We start from the raw sequence: 18,786 nt of genomic DNA, 5'->3' as shown, positions 1-18,786 counted from the left end.
CTATAAATACCCAGTTCTTCAGACTGCTCTTTGAACAAGTTTTACCATTGTTACCGATTCTTTCATTAAAGAGTGAAATAAACTCTTGACATGTGTTCAATTTATATTTGCATGAGAGTCATGGTTTTCAATTTTTGAAAAGTATTCTTTGACAGAGTTTTCTAGGCTACTAAGAGAGAGACATTAAACAAATTACAATTGTTATTAAGGGTATTAAGAAGTAATTATAGTGTGCTATCCTGCAACGAAAGGATTTAACATAGTATAAGAAATGGGAATGGCTTCCCTGAAAAAGTGGCATTTCTTGAAGCATGAATGAGAACCAAGTGATGGAAGGAAAAGTTAGAGCCAGGCATGGATCTGCTGCAAAGACCCAAGGTCATGGGTAAATAAGAGGTGCATCCAGGTAGCACCAATAGGGGGCACTTTATTTTTTTTTTAAGACAGCGTCTGGCTCTGTCACCAGGCTGGGGTGCAGTGGTGCGATCTTGGCTCACTGCAATCTTCACCTCCTGGGTTCAAGCGATTCTCCTGCCTCAGGCTCCTGAGAAGCTGGGATTACAGGCGTGTGCCACCATACCTAGGTTTTTTTTTTTTTTTGGATTTTTAGTAGAAGCAGGGCTTCACCACGTTGGCCAGGATGGTCTCGATCTCCTGACCTCGTGATTCGCCCACCTTGGTCTCCCAAAGTGCTGGGATTACAGGCATGAGCCACCGCGCCTGGCACAGAGCACATTTTTCACTAGTGGGGCTTGAATCAGAGTTCCTGGGTCTCTAGGGATGTCAGAATCCCCAAAACAAGAATGGACTCTCATGCCTCTGCATCTGTGAACAGGTTTGCACATGACTTTGGCTCCTGTGTAAGGTGTCAAGTGACTCCCACAAAATAGCTCAGAGGCTCATCCCTGGACTCAGCATCATTCGAACTAATTCATAGCTCAGCTTCAGGGAGCAGGACCCAGTTTCCTTCTCCTGGACCGTAGGACCACGGGAGAAGGGAAGCACATTGCATAGGCCCAACAGAAAAGACAGTGCTCTCGTCGCCTGCATCACATGAAATCTTCATTAAATCTGCATCTGGTTAAAGGGAGCAGCTGCCACCATGTGAGCTCACTCTGATCCCTGTCTCCACTTTACAGGTCAGGAGAGAGTTAGATAATAAGCCCAAACAGCTTCTGATTTGATGGCAAATTTCAGGAGACAAGGGAAAATAAGAAAAGCCAGGGTTACTGTTGCCAGTATATTAAGGTACTCTTGATAACACAAGATAACTAGAATACAGTAGAATGAGGTGGCTTGTCATCTGGCCTGGCTGGGCCCCAACTTCTCAGACACAAAAAGGTCTTTGTCAGGGAGTTTTGACCTGGGGGATTTGGGGACAAAGTACTTTGTTCATCAGGCAATCAATCCAGGCAATTATCAGCCACAGAAACAAGTCTATTTGGATGTTTGACACTCATAGGAGAGAAACAGCCCATTGGTTGATTGATTAATTGAGAAAGGTCTGACTCTGTTTCCCAGGCTGTGATGCAGTGATACGATCTCGGCTCACTGCAGCCTCTGCCTTCTAGGCTCAAGCCATCCTCCTACCTTAGCCTCCCAAGTAGCTGGGACTACAGGCATGTGCCATCACACCTGGCTCATTTTTTCTAATTTTTGTAGAGACAGGGTTTCACCATGTCGCCCAGGTTGATTTCAAACTCCTGAGTTCAAGCAATCTGCCTATCTTGGCCTCCCAAAGTGCTGAGATTACAGGTGTGACCCACTGCACCTGGTCAAGAGAGGAGCAATTTAGAATGGCAAAAAATGTATATAACAATAATAATAATAATAATAATAATAATAATAGTGCCGACGCTGTTTGGAGATGTACAGATCTGATTTTGAGTCCTGACTCTGTCTTTAACCAGCTCTGTGAACTTTCACGAGTAGCCCCAACTTCATCTCTATGGGAGAGAACAATAGTTCCCAGCTCTTATGGAGTGAATGTTAGTACCTCTCCCATCAAAGCCTAGCCCTGAGGTGATGGTATTAGGAGATGGGACTTTTGAGAGGTGATTAGAAGTAGATGAGATCATGAGGGTGGGGCGTGGTGCACAAACGCCATTGGTGCCTTGTAAGGATCAAACGAGAACTTGCTTCTTTTCTCTGCTCTCTGCCATATGAGGACACAGGGAGAAGTCAGCAGTTCGCAATTCAAAAGACAGCTTCCACCCTGGTATCAGACTTCCAGCCTCCAGAACAGTCAGAAATAAATTTCTGTTGTTTGTAAACCACCTAGTTAATAATATTTCGTTACGGCAGCCCAAGCTGATGAAACACTACCTTATGAGGCCAATCTGAGCATTAGGTGAAATAATGCATGCAAAATGCTTAGGTTAGGGTCTGGCATGTAGGAAGGGTTCCATTAATCTTGTCTGTCATTATTATAACTGTAATAATAATACTAGGATTACCAGTCTGTCTGTAATTTTTCATTATTGTCAAGTCTGCTGTTATCACTTACTGTTATTTTCCAAGATGCTTTTCCTCCAGGTAATCATATGGAACATGCCCTTGCCCCCTTCAGAGCTTTACTCAGATGTCACCTTTATGGCAAGATTGGCCATTAACATTCAAAATTTACAATTGCCACTATTGACAAAAAGAATCCAACTCTATAAAAATTTTTGAAGGGATTTTTTTCTGAACCAAATGTGAACGACAAATGGCCCATGACACAGCCCTCACCAGATCCGGAGAACCTGTGCCCAAGGTGATCAGGATACAGCGTAGCTTTCTACATTTTAGGGAGACAGAAGGCATCAATTAACGCACGTAAGATAGACATTGGTTTGGTCCAGAAAGGTGGAGCAACTGGAAGTGAAGAGCTTCCAGGTTGTAGGTAGATTTCAAGCTGTTCTAATGACAATGAGTTGAAAGTGTTAAATTATTATCTAAAGACCTAGAATCAATAGAAAGGAATGTCTCGGTTATGATAAGGGGTTGTGGAGACCAAGGTTTTATTATGCAGATGAAACCTCCAGGTAGCAGACTTTAGAGAGAATAGCCTACAAATGTTTCTTACCAGAGTAGATTCTCTCTTGGATCAGCAAAAGGAGTAAAAAGGAAGGGAGTTCTCATAGAATGTAGATTTTCATCCCAAGTCAGCTTTTCAGGACTATTTCAAGATATGGCTAAGAAAACATATTTGGCATTAAAGTATTTTATTTACAGTCCAAGTGCAGTGGCTCACACCTGTAACCCCCGCACTCTGGGAGGCCAAGCTGGGAGGATCACTTGAGCCCAGGAGTTCAAGGTCAGCCTGGGCAATATAATGAGTCCTCCATCTCGAAAAAGTTATATGTACACACATATATATATCTTAGCATGTATATGTATCATATATGTATCATAGATCATATATGTATATATGTGTATACATACAGATAATCATATTCAAATATATATATAAATTTCCTTCTTAATCTGTCATATGTTGTTATGCCCACAGTCAGGTTGAAAAGTAAGTCATGCGGGAAACTGTGAGGCCATTAAACCTCTTTTCTTCCTAAATTATACGGTCTCAAGTATGTCTTTATTAGCAGCATGAAAACTGACTAATACAGGCACGTTGTTTCTCTCCATGCTCGGAAACACTCTGTGAGGTTCATTTGCCCCAAAGAAAGGCGCTAATGACATTTCACAAGGACACACATTGCTTTGAATGATTTTGGAAGCTCACACGGGGTCACTTCCTTTTTTTTTTACTTTAAGTTCTGGGATACATGTGCAGAATGTACAGGTTTGTTACATAGGTATACATGTGCCATGATGGTTTGCTGCTGCACCTATCAACCTGTCATCTAGGTTTTAAGACAAGCATGAATTAGGGATTTGTCCTAATGCTCTCCCTTCCCTCACCCCTAACCCCCCAACAGGCCCTGCTGTGTGATGTTCCCCTCCCTGTGTCCATGTATTCTTACTGTTCAACACCCACTTATGAGTGAGAACATGCAGTGTATGGTTTTCTTTTCCACACAGGGTAACTTCTCTGTGGTTGCTAGAATCCCCAATGCCCAGCGTCTACTGCCGCAGTCATGCTCCTCTCCATGAATCTGGGCTGGGGGGTTGTATGAACGCAGGAATGGTGTGCCAGGAATGGAAGTAGAGAAGAAAAGTGGCAGTACTGCAGTGCTTTTGCCACAAAGTGTCTCAGTGTCCTCCCATTTCCCCACATGAAGCACATGGTGAGTGGGCAGTGACAGATGGCTTTTTTTTTTTGAGACGACGATGTCTTGCTCTGTTGCCCAAGCTGGAGTTCAATGGCGAGATCTTGGCTCACTGCAACCTCCGCCTTCCAGGTTCAAGCAATTCTCCTGCCTCAGTCTCCTGAGTAGCTGGGACTATAGGCGTGCGCCAATACGCCCGGCTACTTTTTTCTTTTTCTTTTTCTTTTTTGTATTTGTAGCAGAGATGGGGTGTCACCATGTTGGCCGAGATGGTCTCGATCTCCTGACCTTGTGATCCGCCCGCCTCAGCCTCCCCAAGTGCTGGTATTACAAGCGCGAGCCTGACAAATTGCTTCTTTAAAGCCAGCTGTCCGTGTTTTAACAATTTGATGCAGCGGAATGTGGTGATTTTGATAGAGACAGGAGACAGCCAAGGGTCCCTGATGAAAACCCACCTCCAAGCCTAAAACAGCCTGAAGGCTGAAAAACCAGACTGCTGGTCCCAGATGAAGGCTGCCCTTTCCCTGTGGATTCTCTCTAAATAATGCCCACCTGTGCACTGAGGGAACAGAGTGAAGCCCGGGGAAGTTTGCGCTGTTTACATCCAGAGGAGCGTGGCCTCAGTTCCTGTGCAGTAACCTGGGATTCAATCTGTGAGGGTGGAGACTTGCCAGCAGGACTCTCTCTTGCTTTGCTGTGAGTTATTTTTCCTTTTTCCTTTTAGCTCAGTAAAGTCTACTCCTCACCCCTCTATGTGTCCGCAAGCCTAATCTTTCCTGGTGGTGTGACAAAAACCCAGTTTTAGCTGAGAAAGTTCTATAACAATTTGACTGGCTTCAGTTCAGATCTTGCTGGACAGCCAAACCTTCATTAGAGGATGTTATCTGCTCCTCAGTTATAACATAGACACTATTTCCACTAAAACCTAAATTCTGTTTGAGTGGCCGTCTCTCATTTTCAGGTTTGGGGATTCAAAAGCAAAAGCAAAGGAAGAGAAAGACTTGTAAGGAAAGGGAAAAGAGGATGGAAAATGGAGAATATGAGAGCGAATATATTTAGTCAGAAGAAATGGCTCACAAAAATAGTCCCAGGGGATTAAAAAGTAGGATTTACTGCTTCCACTAACAGTGATTAAGGAGCAAGAAATGTTCGGTGTTAAGCGCCCTGGAGAATATAGAGGAAAGAGCTTCTGTTTTGTTCATAAGACAGACCTGACTTTAAATCCTAGCCCTTCTGTTTCACAGCTGTGTGACTTTGGCAGAGTCATGCTGCCTCTATGCTTCCAGGTATGATGGTGCCTGTTTCAAAGCACTATTGTGAAGAGTAAGTGAGAGACATAATTTATATATCCAAATTATATAATGGTGTGGAGCACCTAGCATGTTTCTAGAAGACAGTAGGGTCCTGACTCAAGATGAAGGTATGTATGGTCTTACCGAGGAAGTGTAGGTGGCTGGGGTGTACAAGTCCCCAGGTCCAAGCCCTGAGAAACTTCAGCATAGGAGTGCTGCAGAGGAAGGTGAAAGATAAGGAGGCAAAGTATACTGAAGTAACAGGTCACAGAAAAACCAGCCAAGAATAGCATTCCTGAAGCCAAGGAAAGAATGTTTCAAGATGATCCCAGGGTGTAATAAAAAACAAGGACCAAAAATAGCCTTTTAAAACATGTGTAGCCATTAAAAATGAGGTATTGCTAAAATAGTGAATGTTGTACTCATGATATAAATTGCTTCATGGGAAGAAGCAGATACAAAATAGTTATATATTTATAGGTAAAAACTGCTGACTCCTCTATATAATTATATATATTACCTATAAATATATTTACATTTATATTTTAAATTTATAAATATATTTATAGGTAACATATATAATATATAGAGAGAAGCTATATAATTATATATATTAATTAAAGCTGCTGACTTAATACATAGAAAATGTATAAATTTTATAATATATTTATAAATTAATAAATAGAAAAATTATAAATAGAAATTTGTAAAATTTATAAATATATATTTGTATTAGAATAAATAGAAATGAGCTTCTATTTATTAAGTGTATTCATTCAACAAATATCCATTGAGTGTCTGCTGTATTTGGTGCTCTGTTCTAGGTGCTAGGGATATGAGGTTGAACAAGACAGTCATGGTCCGTGTCCTCATGGGGTTTATATCCCACTGTGCACATGTGCATGTGAAATTATACATACATACGTACATACATATCTGTGCCTTTGGTTAAAAATGAAATACATGCAATGGATAATGAAATTGGACAAAATCACATTTATGCATATGCATATTCCATATACCACAAAATACAGCAGATTATGTACTAAATATTCATGATAATTCATCTGAGTGGTGGGATACTGTTTGAGTGGTTAAGAACCCAAGTTTTAGGGTAGGACAATATGCATTCAACTTAGTTTTGTTACCTAATAGCTGCCTAATTAAGGAAGCTATTTGACCACAGTCAACCTGTTTTCTTTTCTTTAAAATGAAGATAATGATGGTCTGTATCTCGTAATATTGTGGTGAGAATAAAATTATATAAGAATACACTGAATTCAGATTCTGGCACATAGGAAATACTTGATAAGTAGCCATTATTTTTACCAGTGTTTTACTTGCTTGTATATAATTTTTTGTACAATATGAATATGTTCCTTTTGTAGTTAGAAAACACCATAGAAGTTGTTTAAAATAATAATCTTTTGTTAAAGAGCAATGAGGAGCCAGTTGTCTGGAAACTGAATCTTGCTTAAAGAAGGAGGCTCATACTACATGACACTTTGGTTGGTCAATTATTGGTACTTTGCAAATTCTTCTATTGATGGTAAATCTCAGAAGAATCTACCAATTGCCTCGCCAAGGAAGGAAAGTGAGATGGACTAAACAAAGCAAAAAGCCCATTTCTCCACAATGGTGTAACAAGGTGTCCATGAGAGAAACAAACACCACGGGACAGCCATGAAAGCCCAGAGATGACAAGTTACTTCCTGTATGAGTCCTTTGTCATGCTGCTAATAAAGATATGCCTGAGACTGCGTATTTTTATTATTTATTTATTTACTTATTTATTTTGAGATGGAGTCTTGCTCTGTCGCCCAGGCTGGAGTGCAGTAGTGTGATCTCAGTTTCCTGCAACCTCCACCGCCCGGGTTGAAGCAATTCTTCTGCCTCTGCCTCCGAATAGCTGGGATTACAGGCAACCACCACCACATCCAGCTAATTTTTTTTTGTATTTTTTAGTAGAGACAGGGTTTCACCATGTTGGCCACACTGGTCAGAAACTCCTGACCTCAGGTGATCCACCTGCCTCAGCCTCCCAGAGTGTTGGGATTACAGGCATGAGCCACCATGCCCAAAAGAGACTGGGTACTTTATAAAGGAAAAACGTTTAATGGACTCACAGTTCCTCAGGGCTGGGGAGGCCTCACAATCATGGCAGAAGGCAAATGAGGAGCAGTCACATCTTACATGGCGGCAGGCAAGAGAGTTTGCACAGGGAAATTCCCATGTATAAAACCATCAGATATCATGAGACTTATTCCCTACCATGAGAACAGTTTGGGGAAAACTGCCTCCATGTTTCAATCATCTCCATCTGGCCCTGCTCTTGACAGATGGGATTATTACAATTCAAGGCGAGATTTGGATGGGGACACAGCCAAACCATATCACTTCCCCAAAGTCACTCAGTTGTGTAAGAGTGAAGACTAGAATTTAGACCACCAGTACCCATGCTAGGACCTTATCTATCACACTCACTGCCAAGGCTTTACTAATTTCAAAGACACTCTCTTCTGTAAGAGGTTCCTGCCTCTCATTCTAAGAAGACAGGTGCATGCCCAGTTTCCAGGAGACTATGTCTCATCTTTCTATATTAAAAGTCAACAAAAGAAAAAAGGCAACAAAGGGTCTTTGAAATAAATAACTATGTTCTCAAATCTACGCCTTTTCAATTTTTCCAAAAAGTGAAACAAGAATAATAACAAAAAGTCCTAGCAGATGAGTCAGATGGCACCAGGAGTGCTAGCATCAGAGGTCACTGATCAGGGAACTGTAATTTATTTCAAATATCCCTTGGGGGATAATCATGTCAAATTTACTTCCTAATGCACAAATCTTTGCTGAGACACTTACAAAAGGTGGTAATTGAGCTGCTGATTGAGCTATTATTTATTTAGCAACTATTATTTCCAGGCAACGAATTAGAATCTAAGCCCCAGAGATCATTCAGAGTGATCTTATTAAAACCCAATCAGGTCTTACCTTTTTACAATGGCATTTGGAATGCAATCTAAATCCTTTCCCAAGCTCACAAAGTAGGGCACTGCTGCTGCTCCCCTGACCATGTCTCTTTCCATTCTCCCATCATCTGTTGCACTTCATGCTCTGGCTGTTTTCCAGACCTTCAAACATGCCCAGTTCATTTCTTTCAAATGTCTCTGTATTAGCTATTCCCTCTGCTTGAAATGCTTCTCTCCAGGTCTCCCTTGCCATTCAGATCTCATTCAGTTCTTAGCTCAAATACTTCCTCCTCCAAATGTTCATCCTTGATCCCTGATCTTCTTTCCTAGTCATCTGCAATCATACCTCCCTTGTTTTATTTCCTTATATCCCTGATCACTATCAAGTTTCTTATATCTCAGGCCAGATTCTTTAGAAGTGGATGGAGCCTGAGGATTCTTGTGCAATTAACTGACTTACTAAGGGAATGCTCTCAACAGAAACTTGGAAGGGACTGAGGGAGACAGGACAGGACATGAGAAAAGCCAGGCAAATATGTAGTTCAGATGACGTCCAGCCTCCTTTCTCCTTCTGGGAGCTCTGGAGCATAAAGTGCTCCGGACTTTTTCCTGCCTTGTGAAAGGGAGCTTGTCTATTGTATTCTTGCATAGTGAGTCACTCCACTGAGGGCTGCCCTGGAGACTGGGACAAAAACTTTGAGGCAACCCCAATTGTCCAATGGCACATCTTTGCACAAGGATGTAAATGTGAGCTGTCAGGCAAAACTGGGGGAAGGATACACCAACCAACAGGCTCTGAGTAGGACGCCCACTGCACCCACGATATCCTGCTCATTTATTCATTTCATTGATTCATGTCTGTCTACCCTGCTAGACCTTAAGATCTATGAATGCAAGAATTTCATCTGCCTCATTCACTGTGTGCTACTACTTAGCACATAATAGGCACTCAGTAAATACCGGTTGAATGTTCAAAGAATAAATTAATAAGCTAAGGAACTTTACTTACTCTAGCTGCATAATTCTTACCATCACCTGGGGAGGCAGGACCTTCCAAGCTGTCTTATTTCCAGGCTCAGATCCAAGTATGTCCATCTGAGAGCCAATTAACCAGACAGGCTGGATAAAAATAAATTATGAGAGCAAACTTCACTTTAGCCTCTACCTCAAGTCTTTCTCCCTACTCCCTACAATTTCCTGACACATATACATGGAGATTTTCTTTTGTGTTTTGAAATGTTTGTTCCCCAACTCTGGACCATGAGACCAAAGAATCACGAAGAATCAGTGCAGGGATTGTTTTCCTTGATCCTTCATTTTGTTTCCATGCATGTTAAGAATATTTTTTAAACAAACACTAGTTGTCATTAACACCGCTAATCAGGATTGTAGTGTAGATGCTAACAAGATGGGCTAGTATGCATTAAGGTGATATAGTGTTTTAATATTACAAACGACATGGAATTTATTATCTGGACAAGAGAAATGTTTGAGAATTTTTTTTATCGCCCATTCACTACCAGGGGCTTGTCAGTCATCTTAAGACAGGATGCTTTAAGACTTCATTCCTCTAAGACTGATTTGTGCACCAGCAGCTTAAGCGCCCCTGGAAGCTTGTTAGAAATTAAGTATCTTGGTCCCACTCCAGGCCTGCTGAGCCAGAATCTGCATTTTAACCAGATCCCCGGGTTGGAGAAACATTGCCTTCAGACAATCGCTATGGTTTTTTCTATGTCCTGTTTGCTTCAGTCTTTCCTATTGTCCTTCCTTTGGGGAAGCTGACTGTTTTAGAATGCTTCAGTCTTTCCTATTGTCCTTCCTTTGGGGAAGCTGACTGTTTTAGAACATTCCTGTTAATTCCTTAGATTCCCCTTGCCTGGAGTCCTGGAAGACCACAATGAGAACCTACATCCCTCCTTCATCTGTAAAAGGTGGCCAACTTGGGATCTTCAAAAGTGAGATAGATACTTGACTTCGATCCAGATTTGTAAAAAAGGTTAGCATAAAGAATATAAGATTCTGAAAAGTGGGGTATCAACAGATTTCACTGTCTCTGCCCTTTTCTCGAACTTTAAAAAGATAAATTTCTCCATAAGCATTTGGATTCTGTCTTTGTCTTTTTTAGGAAATCCGGAGACCTTCCAGAGGCCAGTTGCCCAGAGGCAAATTGTTAAGTTTTTATGATTAGAAAGAATAGGAGTAGATGGCTGTCATTGAGAGATTGACAAGCCAGAGTCCAAATCAGTCATCGATGTCATTTCTTTCAAACCTAGGAAGAACTTCCAGATGGCCTGTGCAATAGACTGAAAACTTCCCCTTGCCTTAGGGATGCAGATTCAGCATCTCAGAGCACAACCTTAAAATCTGAATTTTTAAAGAAGTTCAGCAGTTAAGTTGGGAATGAATGAGTTTGGTAATTACTGTAGACCAAAATTTTCTAAACTTCATTGATGATTTAAAAAAAAAAATCACACGGGATGCTTATTTTAAATGCGAATTCCCAGGTTTCTCTCTTGGAGGGTATAATTCAGGGGGACCCAAGAATCTGTACACTGCTAAACCAACTATTACCGTAGGAAAAAGGCTCTCAGCTTTACCACCAGCTTCTTTTGTGATCCTTAATTATGTCACTCAGGCGCTCCCAGGCTTAATTTCTTCATCTGAACGCCGGATATGAAAATATCCATTTCACAAGGTTGATGTAAAATACTATGGAGTTAATCAATGGGGACACGGTTTGTAGTTCTATCAAGTGCTATATGCAGGCAATAAGGAATTCCAATTTTCAACTGGTTTCATTGTAATGTGTCTTTCCTTCTATCTAGGACCAATTAAATAATTTGCAGTAAATGGAAACGTGGGGCTCCTTGTTAAAAATTTATTAAGTATTTGAATATAGAGACAGCAGAGTGTTAATTGTTAAAGTAGTTATGGATGAGCGGGGCAGGAGAGGGCTCTCCACGACCCTCAACCCCGGCGACAAATGTCAGGTGTTGGCTCCGCAATTACCGCATTCCTTCTCTCAAATCAGGAAGAGGCAATTTCCTGATGGTCCACACCTATTAACATCAAAATGTTAATTGAATGCAGACCCCAGGGAGAAGCAACTTCTTAGGCATGAGTGTTAACAGACAAAAATGGCTTTTGGGAGGCCAAGGCGGGCGGATCAGTTGAGCTCAGAAGTTCCAGACCAGCCTGGCCAACATGGTGAAACTCCGTCTCTACTAAAAACACAAAAAAGTAGCCTGGCGTGGTGGCGGCCGCCTGTAATCCCAGCTACTGGGGAGGCTGAGACAGGAGAACTGCTTGAACCTGGGAGGCGGAGGTTGCAGTGAGCCAAGGGGCAGTGAGCCACCGCACTCCAGCGTGCATCTTCCATACACTCCACCAGAGAAAAGAAAAAGCCTCAGACGGGCATGCGTACAACTCGCTAAACACACTGCGCATGCTCAATTTAACGAGTACAGAAAGCACAGCGCATGCGGAAAGCCCACCCTAAGGGAGGAATTATGGGAAAGAGGCGAGTTTATAAAAGCCTAGGTTCGGCCAGGCTCCGTGGCTCACACCTGTTATCCCAGCTCTTTGGGAGCTTGCTGTGGGCGTATCAGGAGGCCAGACAATCGGAGCCATCCAGGCCAACATGGTAAGACCCCGTCTCTACTAAACATACGCATATTAGCTGGGTGTGGTGGCGGGCGCCTGTAATCCCAACTATGCGGAAGGCTGAGGCAGGAGAGTCGCTTAACCCGGGAGGCGGAGATTGCATTAAGCCGACAGGACGCCCCTGCATTCCCCCCTGCCGACAGAGGGGTCTCAAAAAAAAAAGCCCTAAGATCCTGGTTAAATGGGGCATTTGACCCTCTCTGTTTAACCTGCCCGTCCCCGCAAGCGTAAGACTCTTTCGTGTTGTAAGGCTTTTCTTTCCTGTTGTAAGGCTTTTAAAAATAAACTTCCATTCCTGTTCTGGAGCTTGCCTCAATCTCTTTTTGTGCTTTATGCCCCTCAGTCCATCCCTTTCTTCTGAGGAGGCACAGACTGAAGATCTACGGACCCAACCCGAAAGGACAGTCTGGAACTCGGGGCAACTCGGATCTCTACTACCACCAACAAAAGCAAGTATGTTTTCCTTTTAAGTGTGGGGTTCTCTCCTGCACATGTCACCTGTTCGCTGGCTCTGGATGCAGGTTAGTGATAGGAGGTGAAAATGACAACCATCATAGAAGTTAGCATTTGGAAATTACCTAACAGTTTACGAGCCTCTTTTCCATGTAATGGTTCAGTTTGTATCAAACTTGCTTCGCTGCCAGAATTGCTCCCGGACAAAATCAGTCAAGGATCAGGCTGCTTATTCTCTGGGCCCCATAACGAGATGCATATGAACTGGGAGAGGGAGTTTTTATTTCTGTAACCAGTTATAGGGAGAAGGCCTGGAAATTAGCGTCAGACCAACTCCAATTACAAAGTTTCCCATAGCTTATATCCTAAGCTATATGTCTTTATGTAAGTTTGCATTCATCTAAAGATGTAAGTGACGGGAAGGCAGAGTTGCCCATTCATCTGATTAAAAAGGGGACTGAAAAAAGGGGACTGAAAGAAAAAAAAAGAAAAAAAAAATGTAAGTGATTAATTTTTTTTTTTTTTTTTTTTTTTGAGACGGAGTTTCGCTCTTGTTACCCAGGCTGGAGTGCAATGGCGCGATCTCGGCTCACTGCAACCTCCGCCTCCTGGGTTCAGGCAATTCTCCTGCCTCAGCCTCCTGAGTAGCTGGGATTACAGGCACACGCCACCATGCCCAGCTAATTTTTTGTATTTTTAGTAGAGACGGGGTTTCACCATGTTGAGGAGGATAGTCTCGATCTCTTGACCTCGTGATCCACCCGCCTCGGCCTCCCAAAGTGCTGGGATTACAGGCTTGAGCCACCGCGCCCGGCCATAAGTGATTAATTTTAACCTGTTCAAGATCTGAGTCTTGAAGACCTTCCTCTGCAGCCTCAGTAAATTTACTTAATCTAAATGGGTCCAGGTGCTGGGTGATTACACTTATCTTGCCTCCTGTTAAATCATGGAGGTTTGGGGACTTCCTTCAGACCCCTGCCCCCCCCAAACTTGTTTGTGGGGCCTGGGGAGCTTCTTCAGACCCCCAGTAAAACTTGTTTAATCCTAAACGGGTCCTGTTAAGAATTCCTTTGTTATCTTGTTTTACTTCAAGGCCCAGGAAAGGCCGGGCAAAAGTCTTGGTAGGCTTTTGTTACATTCTAGTTTTTGTATTATTTGTATCTTTTCAATCCAATTTGTATATAGCTGTCTATCCTTTGCTGAACCTAAGCATAAAAGTGGACAATTTCCCCTGTATATTTGGGTCTTCATTCTGAAGCCTCCCATATCACATAAAACTATGATAAAGTGGGTGGGCACAGTGGCTCACACCTGTAATCTCAGCAGTTTGAGAGGCTGAGACAGGGAGATCACAGGAGATCACAAGGTAAGGAGATCAAGACCATCCTGGCCAACATGGTAAAACCCCATGTCTACTAAAAATAGAAAACTTAGTTGGGTATGGTGCCAGGTGCCTGTAATCCTAGCTACTTAAGAGGCTGAGGCGAGAGACTTGCTTGAACCTGTGAGGCGGTCGTTGCAGTGAAGTTAGTTGAGATGTCGCCACTACACTCCAGCCTGGCGACAGAGTGAGACTCCGTCTCAAAAAAAGAACTGTGATAAAGTAAACTTGTGGTTTTGTCTTGTTAATCTGCCTCTTATTCATGTTTGTCAGCAAACCTTCAGAAGTTGAAGGGGAAGTTTTCTCTTGGCCCTCATAGTACCAACTATGTGCAGGTTGTATTCTGGAGACAGGTGGACAGAAGCAAATGGGGGACGGGTAGATGTAGCCGTGGAGCAGGGAAGCTTCAGAAGGCAGCTGGCGTTTGAGCTGGGCTTCCAGCTGGTTGAAATTTTTACAGAGTGAGACGTGGGAGAAAGAGATGAGCCCTCCCCGGACAGAGGAATTAGCAATACAAAGGACATAAAATTCAAATTGTATTTCAAAAAATTGCAGGCAGTGGGACAAAGGATGCAAGATAGGGTGTGTGTGTGTGTGCACGCAGGTGCGTGTGTGTAGAAGGTACAAAAGGAAAATAAATCTTTCGACCCCAAAATCACTAAGCCAAGGGAAAAGTCAAGCTGGAAACTATGTCAGGCAAACCTGCCTCCCATTTTGTTCCTAAATAAGATAGCTAAAAAGATAAAAAGAGCTACATACCTCCCTCACAGTTTGTTCACAAGGAAATTTATTGTGGGCCTCAAGATCTTTACTCTAAGACATTTCTGTTGAATTTCACTCTGGCATTGTAAATTGATAGCTGATCTTCCCAGGTGCAGGACAGGAAGTCATCCCTCTGCACACCTGAGACAAATGCATATCTGATTGCTTCCTTGGTCTCATTGTTTATGTAAAAATGCAGATTCACTGACTACATTGCGTATTCAGTGAAAGGCTGATCCAGGACTTGAAATAATGCAACCTTTTGACTCTTATCTACCTCTGACCTAGAAGCCCCTCCCCTTCCAGTTGTCCCACCTGTCTAATTGGACCAAACCAATATACACCTTGCACATATTGCTTGATGTCTCACATCTCCCTAAAATGTATAAAAACAAGCTGTACCCTGACCACCTTGGGCACATGTCGTCAGAACGTCCTTAGGTTGTGTCACAGTGCATCCTTAACCTCAGCGAAATGAACTTTCTGAGTTGAGATCTGCCTCAAATATTTTAGTTTCACAAAGGTAAGATTGCAGTGGAAAAAACCAGACACCAGGGGTCCAGATGAACTGGGGTTAAAATCTCAGCTCAATTCAGCCTTCTGTTGCCAGGGCTCCACACTGCCTTGTTGATCAGCTGTGTCTTTCCTATAAAACTACCTCCTCTGTTCTCTGAGGTTCCTTCATCCTGAGGCCCTCCCGTGTTTCACAGAGCAATCTAGATTTGGACCTATCTTCATATTCATAAACACAAGAAATAGCTCTTTTAAGGCCAAGTCTCAAATATCCTGAGCTTCAGCCCCTAAGCTGCACAGAAGGTCAAGTAGAAACTTTAACATTTTCAAACTCTTCCTTTTCTACACCAGCCTGTCTACATGAAACAGATTTATTTTACCCTTGCTATAACATATATGGAATCCCCATCCCCATTCCCCAGGAAGCAAATTGGCGATAGTCTGTTTGGTTTGTAGGGTTCAGAATCTGTTTTTTTCAATCTCGTGGCCCAAGACTATTTTGCTGAATTCTTAATGTACCCTTGTGAGGTGGGTTTCTTACAAGAGAAAACTGAAGCCCATGGTCACATAGTACATAAATGACAGAGCTGCAGCTAAAACTCAGTTCTGTCTGAGTCCAAGAATAAAATAGTTCCTGCCCAACAGCAATGAGAAATAGAACAGTGACATATCTATCTCATATCTATCTCATAATCAAGAGATTAAAGGCTGATATTTTAAGACAATTGAAGGTTAAAAAACACTGCAGAGAATGGATTATTCCCCTCTCCTTCCACTGTAGCCATATTAAATATTAATTCCCTTTGTCTTTGCAAATACAGAAGTTGACTAAGACATACATCATAAAAAATGCAAGGTGAAGTTTCACTCTAATTTCAGCTTTCATATTGGAAATGCATTCAGATGACTTTCTTCCCTGCTGCTGGGATTGAACATTTGATCTTCTTTGCCCTTGGTCAGTGTCAAAAGAACGTGGGTGTCCACAAAGTAGCAAGAGATCAAGGACAAGTTCCCATCAGGAGCCTGACAATCCCAGCTCCAGGCGTCAACAAACACTGTGTTTTAAATATTTTTCGGAGACAACAGGACCTGAAAAGGAGTCTTTCTGGCCAGGGGTTATCTAGGTCTTTGGAGAGGTGTCAGGAGAGACAGCTGAGGCCGCTGGCGTCAAAGGACCGATCGAGACAAAGGAGGGCCACAGGCTGCAAGTTCTTGAAGGGCCTTTTTTTTTCTTTTTCAGTGCAGATTTCCACTATCACTGTTGGATCTGTAAAAAATAACTTACAGCTTTTATTTCTTGAAAGAAATACATATTCACGGCAGGATATTTCAAAGATGTAGGCATGCAAAAAGAAGATAAAAATTAACTATAATCCAAGAAATGCCCAAGGATGATAAACACCCAAGTTACAGTAGTGTTTATCCCTAAGGGAAAGGGGAGGGTTGCAACTGGAGTGGGATACCCGAGTGCTTCAATTGTATTGGTAATATTTTATCTATTTGGCTATTTACTGGGTTCCTAGATACTTAAACTTTTCTTTTAACACTCTGAGATAATTCAGAATTTTTTTTTCTTTCTTTTTGAGACAGAGTTCTGCTCTCATTGCCCAGGCTGGAGTGCAATGGTGTGATCTCAGCTCACCACACCCTCCGCCTCCCGAGTTCGTGTAATTCTCATGCCTCAGCCTCCGGAGTAGCTGGGAGTACAGGCAGCAGCCACTACACTCAGATAGTGTTTGTATTTTTCGTAGAGATAGGGTTTTTACCTTCTTAGCCAAGTTGGTCTTGAACTCGTGACCTCATGTGATCCACTCACCTCAGCCTCCCCAAATACTGAGTTTACAGGTGTGAGCCACTGTGCCTAACCAAGAATAAATGTTTTAAAGTTACCTGTTTTATTCATCATGAAAAATTCAGTGTCTGGCATAGCATCTGCTGTATAGTAGATACTTAATAAATATTTCTTGAATGAATGAATGAATGAATGAATGACTTGACTGTGTGTTACTTCTGAGTTTCAGTTTTCCCTCTTCTGGAAAGTAAGACTGGCAATATATAGCTTCTAAATTATTGTGAGAGTTAGATGCACTAGTTTCTAGAAGATGTCTCACTGGGTACTCATTTGAGCATGGTTGACAGGTGAAAAATGGGTCTCCCTGGCATGATTCTTTTACCCCTCAAACATCCCTGGGGTCAGTTTATAGAGAGAAGTACCCACTATATTTTAAGTATTTTTCTTTGCTTTTTTCAAGGCAGGTGTGAAAGGGAACACTGGGATATTCATTTTAATATCATTCCTTTGAACCTTAAAATGTGGATGAAAGAAACAGGATGACATACACAATTTTACCTTTTCTTCCGTCTAACTGCTGTTTACAAATGTTAGTTGCTATGATTTTGCTCAGAAAATATTTTCAAGGCTCAAGCAGTTAATTATAGCTGCTTCTGGGGCTGTGGAACCTGCACCACACTCAGAGATCAATAGCTTTGACTAGACTTGGAGGGAGTAATTGTCACTCAGGCAGGAACAGCTGAATGCCAGTAATCCTAGGAACTAGTGTCTCTGTAAGTCACATACCTCACTCCACGCTCCATTTGCAATAACTTTAAAAAACAATAGTCCATGCAAAAACACCTCTTATTTCCCAAAGGAAGACGCGGGTGTATTAGGGGTCTTTGGAGAAAGAAATAATAGAAGAGACTTAAAAGAGATTTATTATAAGGTAGTGGTTCAGAGGATTATGGAGGCTGGGAAGTCCCATAACCTGCTGTCTGTAAACAGAAGACCCAGAAAGCCCATGGTATAGTTCCAAGGCCTGAGAGGCAGAAAGCCAATGGTATAGATTCCAGTCCCAGTTTGTCTGCTTGAGAACTAGGAGCATTGATGTCAGGAGAAGATCAAAGTTTCAGCTGAAGCGTTCAGGCAGAGATGGCAAATCTGCCCTTCATATTTTTCTTCTATTCAAGCCCTCAATGGATTGGACAACACCCACCCACGTTGGTGACTGACAGAGCTACTTTACTCAGTCTACTGAATCAAATGTTAATCTCATCCAGAAACACTCTCCCAGACACACCCAGAAGTAATGTTTAGCCAAATATCTGGGCATTCCATAACCCAGTCAAGTTGACACATAAAATTAACCATCACACCTAGCCTGCAATCTAAGGTAGAGGGAACATACATCTATTTGACCCACACATATTTATTGAACACCTTCTATATTCGAAGCAATGTACTAGGCTCTAAGCAAGAATGTAGTGGTGAACAAGAGATAAGATCCCTGCTCTCAAGGAAGTGCCCTCTTCATGGAAGAAAACAGAAGATAAGGAGGAGAAAACAAAAAATAGAGAAGAGTGTTTTTTTAATCAATTATATTAACATAGAATGAAATAGTGGCCACTTGCTAATGGATGAGAAAGTGAAATTTAAGATCTGAATGACAAGAAGAAACCAGCTGCACAAAAATCTAAAAGCATTCCAGGAAGAGAGCACAGCTCATACAAAAGGCCCTGAGGTAGGAAGTTTAGATTTTAGAAGCTTA

The sequence above is a fragment of the Sapajus apella genome, unplaced genomic scaffold, assembly GCF_009761245.1.
Source record: "Sapajus apella isolate SASKATOON/1434 unplaced genomic scaffold, GSC_monkey_1.0 scaffold51, whole genome shotgun sequence".
In the NCBI taxonomy this organism is placed as follows: domain Eukaryota; kingdom Metazoa; phylum Chordata; class Mammalia; order Primates; family Cebidae; genus Sapajus; species Sapajus apella.
Note: the sequence above shows the minus strand (reverse complement) of the source record.